The following is a 9,041-nucleotide window of genomic DNA, read 5'->3' as shown; positions in this document are numbered from 1 at the left end:
AGCATGATAAATTCTGCTAGACTTTCGTGTAAGCAATATATAGTTCATAAATTGCCGTTAGGGGCGCTGTATACGTAGTTACGTATTTACTGACATCTAAAGCATGGTAAATTTTTGCTATGACGTCAAATCCAGTAACAGCAGGGGGTCACAGCAGGGGGTAACAGCAGGGGGTAACAGTATGGAAACAGCAGGGGGTCACAGCAGGGGGGTAACAGTATGGAAACAGCAGGGGGTCACAGCAGGGGGTGAAGTGTCATGACGTCATATCCGGTGACGCGACATGAAGTCATATCCGGTGACGTGTCATGACGTCGTATCCGGTGACGCGACATGACGTCATATCCGGTGACGTGTCATGACGTCATATCCGGTGACGCGTCATGACGTCATATCCGGTGACGTCACCTATGACGTAGACGAGGTTATTGACTTGTGACGTCACGACAGATGTTAATGGTAAAAGGTAATGATTGTCGTTTCAGTTAGGACTAGCGTTCATTCATATAGGCCTAGCGTTCATTCATTTAGGCCTAGCAGTGTTCAGCTATTTGAATTTCGTGCCCGGGATATGGTGCACCCGAGTCCGCTTTTAGCGCCCCCCGACGCAGGAAATTTACGCAGTTGTAAGTTGCAGGCATAGGTCAACCGGTTCATTTCGTTCCCTGGAAGCCGTCGAAGAAGGTCGCTCGGAGAAACCTTTCCCGCTCAGCTGATGGTGATCGTGATGCCGGCTTTTGAAGTCGATTCTTCATCGTTCCGCCATTTCACTGATCGTTTTTGCCGAGGACGCAAGCTGAATTCGAAGCTCTTCAACTTATCTGGTGGCCATTGCTTCGCCTCGTGGTGCTTTAACAGTCCGTAAGCCTAACCTTTACAATAATCCAAACTCATCTAGCTCCCCTTAAATTATTTATTTTATTTCAAGTATTTAAATTAATTAGGTAGTGTTAAATGTTAGTAATTTTTATTTATTTATTAAAAATCAAGTAACATAAATAAAATTTTACAACGAGATGTTGGACAAGAGAGAATCCCTTAATAATTAGTTAAATAGATATTATTTAAAGATATTAAACGGGGGACGTAATTAATTTAGAGATATCGCGACATATTTTCGGAAATCAAGTCCCGCCGAACACGAGGACCGTTGCCCTAAGCCTAATTAAACCTTGTCACGTTTAAACTCTAGTTATTTACGGGGTCTATCTGTGGGAATAGTTTAAAATTAAATAAATAGCAGGGGTTTAACTAAAATAAGTTTAGGGGCTATTATTAATTAATTCTGAGCTAAAGCTACAGATTTTCGGAAATCAAGTCCCGCCGAACACGAGGACCCTTGCCCTAAGCCTAATTAAGAGTTGTCACGTTTAAACTCTAGTTATTTACGGGATTCTGTCTGTGGGAATAGTTAAAAATAAATAAATAGCAGGTTTTCATAAAATTAGTTTAGGGCTATTATTAATTAATTCTGAGCTAAAGCGACAGATTTTCGAAAATAAAGGCCCGCACAGATCACTTTAAAACACGAGGACCTTTGCCCTAAGCCTAATTAAACCTAGTCCTATTTAATTCTAGTTATTTACGGGGTCTATATGTGGGAATAATTTTAAAATAAATAGCAGGGTTTTCCTAAGATTAGTTTAGCGGCTATAATTAATTAATTTAGAGCTAAAGCGACAGATTTTCGAAAATAAAGTCCCGCAGATATCATTTTAAGACACGAGGAATGTTGCCCTAAGCCTAATTAAGTCTCTCCTATTTAATTTAGTAATTTATGGGGTCTATCTGTGGGAATAGTTTTAAAATAAATAAATAGCAGGTTTTCCTAAAACTAGTTTAGAGGCTATTATTAATTAATTTAGAGCTAAAGCGACAGATTTTCGAAAATCAAGTCCCGCAGAGATCATTTTAAGACACGAGGACCTTTACCCTAAGCCTAACTAAACCTAGTCCTATTTAATTCTAGTTATTTACGGGGTCTATCTGTGGGAATAATTTTAAAAGGCCAGTTTTCTTTAATTTAAATTAGGGGATATTTTAAATTATTTTCATTATCAAGCTACATATTTAATTTAAAACTAAAAGGCAGTTTCCCTAAAATTAGTTAAGGGTTTTTTCTTATATTATTTAAATCCATTTTGTTGGGCCCAAAAGTAGGCAATAGTTTAAGATGTGTTATTAATATGTTTTCATTTATAGATGCAGCTGATATTCTTGGATTTTTCTGTCGCTGGTCATTTCTAGACGGATCATTCCAGATGACTTATCATTCCTGATGACATTCTTTGTTGGATTGATGTTGCACGATGATTTCCGCTGTTCTGGACTCGCTATGTATCATTCCTGATGACAATTCTTGGTTGGATTCCGTTACACGATGTCTTCTTCTGGACTTGCTATCTCTCTCAACATTGACTCGAAGATGCGGAGAAAATCATCGGAGCTAGAAGACACAAAATACATCTTATTTTACTTGCAAATTTTACATGTAACCATTTAACTTAGTTTTTTGCTTGCAACTTTTATTTGTAACTACTTATTATTTTTTTGCGTTCAAACTTTAATTTACCAAACTCTTTAATAATTTTTTTGTTCGAAATTTTTGTAAACACTTGGTTTTTTTGTTTCTTATTGAATAAATTTTGCCTTAAACCTCGTTCTTTCTTTTCTTGAATTTTTTTTGATACTACACTTGGTTTCTTTTTTTTTAAATTTTAAAACTCAACACTTAGGGAGTTTTTTTTGACCCCTTTTTTCATAATTTTTACAAAAAATAAAGAAAATAATACAATAAAAAATTTTTTTTTCAAAAAAAAATTAATTTTTTATTAAAATTATTAAAAAATTTAAAAAAATCAAAAAAATTGTAAAAATAAGCATAAAAAATATCAAAAAAACTACCCCAAGTGTTTTTCGACTATTTTTGTTCCTTCCATAATATCGAAACTTTAATTTTAAACTTAAGCTACCACCCCCAAAGTAAGCCTTGCGAGCCCAATTTAAATTTTACAAGTCCCTGGGACAAATCGGGAAACGTAAAATTTAAACTAAGGCCCGCTGTAGAGCCCCCAAAACCAGGAAACTTCGTCCTTAGCATGGGATTTCCAATGAGAGTCCACTCGCTGTCGTCCATAGCATGGGATTTCCAATGAGAGTCCACTCGCTGTCGTCCATAGCATGGGATTTCCAATGAGAGTCCACTCGCTGTCGTCCACTTCGTCCTTAGCATGGGATTTCCAATGAGAGTCCACTCGCTGTCGTCCTTAGCATGGGATTTCCAATGAGTGTCCACTCGCTGTCGTCCTTAGCATGGGATTTCCAATGAGAGTCCACTCGCTGTCGTCCACTTCTTCCTGCGCAAGAAAAATTCGAATTACTATTTGGAAAAAGGCACACGAATAACTTGAAATTAATTACCTTAATTAGAAAATCCAGTCGAGTATTTTCACAAAATGTTCAGGCAGAAGACAAATGACTATTTTTTTGGCATAAAAGGCACACTCGTAACAGTAATAGGGAAAGAATAGCGTAAAAAGCTAAGCCTCGCCTTAAACCCCGCTTAAAATGGTGTTTACTTTTAAAGGACAAAGCGTATAAGCAACCTTCTACCTTAAACATAAATCAGAAATTTATTTAAATCCTACAAAACTCCCTCAAGGAGTTGCCAAATAAAATAAAATATTTATAATTAAAAGCATAAACTAGATACCTTAACACCGCAAAGGGAATCTCACCCTTGAAATCCTGATTACGCGTTCATTATTCTTAAAAGGGAGGGCTCGGACCAGTGTTCACCTATTCCATAAGTAAGATTTTATTTATGTCCTGGCGAAAAGAAAAATCCCTAAAACTTCAAGGACACAAAGCCGCTTCCCTTCTAACAATAAATAGAATAATAAATAATAAACTAAATACCCTAATAATTGCCTAAATGTCTCACAGGCTGTCTAAATAGTCTTTTTCGCTAATGAGATTCCCTTTCACGGATAAAATCAAAGTGTAGACCTCAATTAAGAAGGGGATTGTAATGGGTTCCTTGACCTGAATAATATTGGGTGCCTTTTGCCAAAAAAATAGTTATTGATTCTAGAATCCAACATAAATTTCTCCTTTGGAAACAGATGGTAGCTTTAAAAAAAAATAAAATTGAAACAATCAAATACAGATTAAAATTATTAACAACTTAAATGACACAAGTATTTTCAGGGCCGGATTAAGCAATTTTGCAACCGGGGGCCAGGATAATGCGCGCCCCCTTAAGTCGAAAAAAATAGGAACAGCAAATGTTGCTAAGGGGGGAATAGTTTAACTCAATTGTGCCCCCAACAAGCGTTGCACCCGTGGGCGAGTACCCCCTCGCCCCCCCTTTAATCCGGCCCTGACTATAACATACTGAAAGGGTATCCCCGTATCTCTAGTAGAACCACAGTTATGAACCTCCAAAGTTGGGTGCAATGCTATTCCTATGGAGGGGGCTATGTTTGTGAATATTTTCCACAATTACTTAGCTCCTATTTACTAGATCCCCAAGATTTTAGTATGGTTGGATGGGGGATAAATTGGACTATAACATACTGAAAGGGTATCCCCGTATCTCTAGTAGAACCAGAGTTACGAGCCTACAAAGTTGGGTGCAATGCTATTCCTACGGAGGGGGCTATGTTTGTCAATATTTTCCTCAATTACTTAGCTCCTATTTACTAGATCCCCAAGATTTTAGTATGGTTGGATGGGGGATAAATTGGACTATAACATACTGAAAGGGTATCCCCGTATCTCTAGTAGAACCAGAGTTACGGCCCTCCAAAGTTGGGTGCAATGCTATTCCTATGGAGGGGGCTATGTTTGTGAATATTTTCCTCAATTACTTAGCTCCTATTTACTAGATCCCCAAGATTTTAGTATGGTTGGAAGGGGGATAAATTGGACTATAACATAATGAAAGGGTATCCCTGTATCTCTAGTAGAACCAGAGTTACGAACCTCCAAACTTGGGTGCAATGCTATTCCTATGGAGGGGGCTATGTTTGTCAATATTTGCCTCAATCACCTAGCTCCTATTTACTAGATCCCCAAGATTTTAGTATTGTTGGAGGGGGGGGGGTGCAAATAGGACTATAACATACTGAAAGGTAGTACCAGAGTTATGAACCTCCAAAGTTGGATGCCATGCTATTCCTATGGAGGGCGCTATGTTTGTGAATATTTTCCTCAATTACTTAGCACCTATTTACTAGATCCCCAAGATTTTAGTATGGTTGGAAGGGGGATAAATTGGACTATAACATAATGAAAGGGTATCCCTGTATCTATAGTAGAACCAGAGTTACGAGCCTACAAAGTTGGCTGCAATGATATTCCTATGGAGGGGGCTATGTTTGTGAATATTTTCCTCAATTACTTAGCTCCTATTTACTAGATCCCCAAGATTTTAGTATGGTTGGATGGGGGATAAATTGGACTATAATATACTGAAAGGGCATCCCCGTATCTCTAGTAGAACCAGAGTTACGAGCCTACAAAGTTGGGTGCAATGCTATTCCTATGGAGGGGGGTATGTTTGTGAATATTTTCCTCAATTACTTAGCTCCTATTTACTAGATCCCCAAGATTTTAGTATGGTTGGATGGGGGATAAATTGGACTATAACATAATGAAAGGGTATCCCTGTATCTCTAGTAGAACCAGAGTTACGAACCTCCAAAGTTGGATGCCATGCTATTCCTATGGAGGGGCTATGTTAGTGAATATTTTCCTCAATTACTTAGCTCCTATTTACTAGATCCCCAAGATTTTAGTATGGTTGGATGGGGGATAAATTGGACTATAACATAATGAAAGGGTATCCCTGTATCTCTAGTAGAACCAGAGTTACGAACCTCCAAAGTTGGATGCCATGCTATTCCTATGGAGGGGCTATGTTAGTGAATATTTTCCTCAATTACTTAGCTCCTATTTACTATATCCCCAAGATTTTAGTATTGTTGGAGAGGGGGGGGGTGCAAATAGGACTATAACATACTGAAAGGTAGTACAAGAGTTATGAACCTCCAAAGTTGGGTATAATGCTATTCCTACGGAGGGTATGTTTATGAACATTTTGCTTAATTACTCGGCCCCTGTTTGTCTTAACCCTAGGTTTTTAGTATGGTTGGATGGGGGCAAGTAGGACTATAACAGGGCGCCCACCCTCCCACCGAAATCTCAAAAATAAATAGGGGAAAAAGGGACTTTTCACGATTGAAATAGGGTAAAATAGGGACCTGAATTTTAAAAGTAGGAACCAAAAAGGGACCACTGGTAAAACAAAATGTCCTTATTATGTGAAAATAGCAGCGCACTTCCTCTGGTCCTAGGGACCAGTTTATTAATTGCTTGGACTATTTTTTCAATTCTAGAAGTATTGCATGGGGTTACTGGTCCTTGGGACCAGTTTATTAATTGCAAATCTACAGGAGAACAAAGGCTGGAACCAGTTTATTAACTGCAAATCTATAGGAGGACAAAGACTGGGACCAGTTTATTAACTGCAAATCTATAGGAGGACAAAGACTGGGACCAGTTAATTATTTCGGGGACTAGGGGGTCACTGGTCCCAAGGACTAGTTTTTTGTTATCTCTCCTTGCCTGACTACTAAATACTAAATAGATACCTTTTCTGATGTTTATGGGAAAATAGGGTGATTTAAGGACCGAATACCAATTTTAGGGTACATTAAGGACCTTGCAGGAAAATAGGGAGTTTAGGGACTTTCAGGGACCTGGTGGGAGCCCTGCTATAACATACTCAAGGGGCATCCCCATATGTTTAGTAGTACCAGAGTTATGAGCCTACAAAATTTAGTGTAAAGCTTTTCCTATGTAGGGGGTGTTTTTGTGAAAGTTTTGCCTAATTACTCTTCCTCTTTCTTCATCCCAAGTCTTTAGTATGGTTGTATGGGGGCAAGTAGGACTATAATAAACTCAAGGGGCATCCCCATATCTTTAGTAGTACCAGAGTTACGAGACTCCAAAGTTGGGTATAATGCTATTCCTATGGAGGGTATGTTTATGAACATTTTGCTTAATTACTCAGCCCCTGTTTGTCGTAACCCTAGGTTTTTAGTATGGTTGTATGGGGGCAAGTAGGACTATAATATACTCAAGGGGCATCCCCGTATCTCTAGTAGAACCAGAGTTACGAGACTCCAAAGTTGGGTGTACTGCTATTCCTATGGAGGGTATGTTTATGAACAAGCTTAAAAGGTGAAAATATTTGCGACGCGTTGTTAGGGAATACCAACCAAGAATAGAAAGTCGTACTTCCCTTTACAACTCAGTGCTCGGAGTCTAGTTGGGATTTGGTGTCGGAGACGGAGAGACAACCCTGGATATTGTTTAATATTGATAGCGGAATGGGGGTAATCTTAATTTCCATTCGGTTGCGATAAAACTTTGGTATTTAATCTAAATTAACCCTTAATATATAAATAAAATATTTACCTGGAAAGATATCAATCTTCAAGCCAACAAAGACATAGGATAATAAGCCTTGGTCGTAGTAACACCTGCAGGCTGCACTGCCAACGGCAACGTGGGCCCACTAAGCCTTGGTCGTAATTACCAAACGTATTTGGCACGATTAACCATAAATTTTCCACTTGCGACGCTTAATTTCCGATCGATTGCGATAAAACATTGGTATTTAATACAAATTAACCCTTAAAATATAATTAAAATCAAAATATTTACCAGCAAATATCGGACAGAAAATCGCAGCGGCCACTTCTAACGGAAAACGACCCCAAAAACGACCTTGAATGATAGCCCGCAAACACGTACCGCTAGATGGCGCTGCTGAAGTTAGGCTTAGGCAGGCTTCAAAATATGGCGGGAGCGTGCGTTTCAATTTTATCGTTTCTATTTTCGAATATAATTAATAATTTAGTTAATTATAATTTAATAATGTCTTCTAAACAGCCCAAAACACTTTTCTCCACTTTTAAAAAGTGGTACCGGAGTTTATGGATTCCTACAGCTGGAAAAACCACAATATAAACATGTTTGTCTAATAGGTTGAAACCTGAAATCATAATAATTAAACTAATTCCTATGAAACTTAATTAATTTTTACTTTCTAAAAGGCATGTTTTGGACAAGAAGAATGGGGTTGGGTTTTTTATGTTGGAAAACGGTTATAAGTACTGAATTTACAATTTTGACATTGGAAATTAATTTTTATTAAAAAGGTCTATCGACTCTAAAAGCTTGAATCCTTTTTAGAATAATAAAACACGTCTAAACACACGTCTCATTAAAATTTCAGGTCATTTGGATGAATAGGACAAAAGATCTGTCCAAAAACCCTACCTCCTCCATAAGTTTATAAGATATGTTCCATAAGTATGTCACTACCCATACTTCGTAATGTTAGAGGCTTAATGAGAGCTAGTTCAAGAACGACGTGAGAATTGCAGTCCATCATCCTCTTTAGTCTGTACTAAGCCTTTGACAAGGCATCACTACACGTCGCTTTACAAGAATCTATGACGTTTCACCTACGTCACTTCATGACAAGCTCTCATTAACGAGTGACACACTTATGGAACATATCTTATAAACTTATGCCTCCTCCCATAGAACCAGAAGGCGATAATAGAAGAAGGATGACACTCTGTGTCCTCTTAATACTTCAGTTATGTAACGTCATTCTTCCCTGGCTCACCCTTTTTGTTTGCTTTCCCGCTCATCAAACTTCAGATGGGCATCGCACCGTAAGATGAATTCTGTAATTGTTTGGCACTAAATCCCCAGCAATCAACCCACAAACCTCGTCTTGGGGTGGGTCAAAAATCCGCAAACGCGTTTTGCCAAATAGATAAGCGCTAATAGAGAAATGATGAGGGAACTATTTATCGGGTATGTGATTCGGTTTAGTAACCTTGCTCCAAATGTTCCGATGTTGGGAAGAATGACGTTACACTTACACCTCTTTGTGGTACACTTCTCTCGAAGAGAAGTATTATATACTTCTGATAGAACTCAATGTTAATTTTGGG

The 9,041-nt window shown here is 38.1% G+C and overlaps 1 long non-coding RNA gene across 1 annotated transcript; it reads right to left on the bottom strand.

Moving 5' to 3' along the window:
* Positions 1 to 656: 656 nt before the first annotated feature.
* LOC149654666 (uncharacterized) lies at positions 657 to 9,025 on the bottom strand. The gene is made up of 4 exons (XR_016370695.1): positions 7,735 to 9,025; positions 7,486 to 7,651; positions 3,421 to 4,131; positions 657 to 3,356 (listed from the first exon to the last, which is right to left on the bottom strand). It is a non-coding gene; the product is annotated as an uncharacterized LOC149654666 (long non-coding RNA).
* Positions 9,026 to 9,041: the final 16 nt, after the last annotated feature.

This window comes from Phalangium opilio, unplaced genomic scaffold, assembly GCF_054372755.1.
Source record: "Phalangium opilio isolate 3A_F unplaced genomic scaffold, DU_Popi_V2 ptg000079l_1, whole genome shotgun sequence".
Classification (NCBI taxonomy): Eukaryota; Metazoa; Arthropoda; class Arachnida; order Opiliones; family Phalangiidae; genus Phalangium; species Phalangium opilio.
The sequence above is the reverse complement of the archived record's forward strand: the minus strand, read 5'-3'. Positions and strand labels throughout refer to the sequence as shown.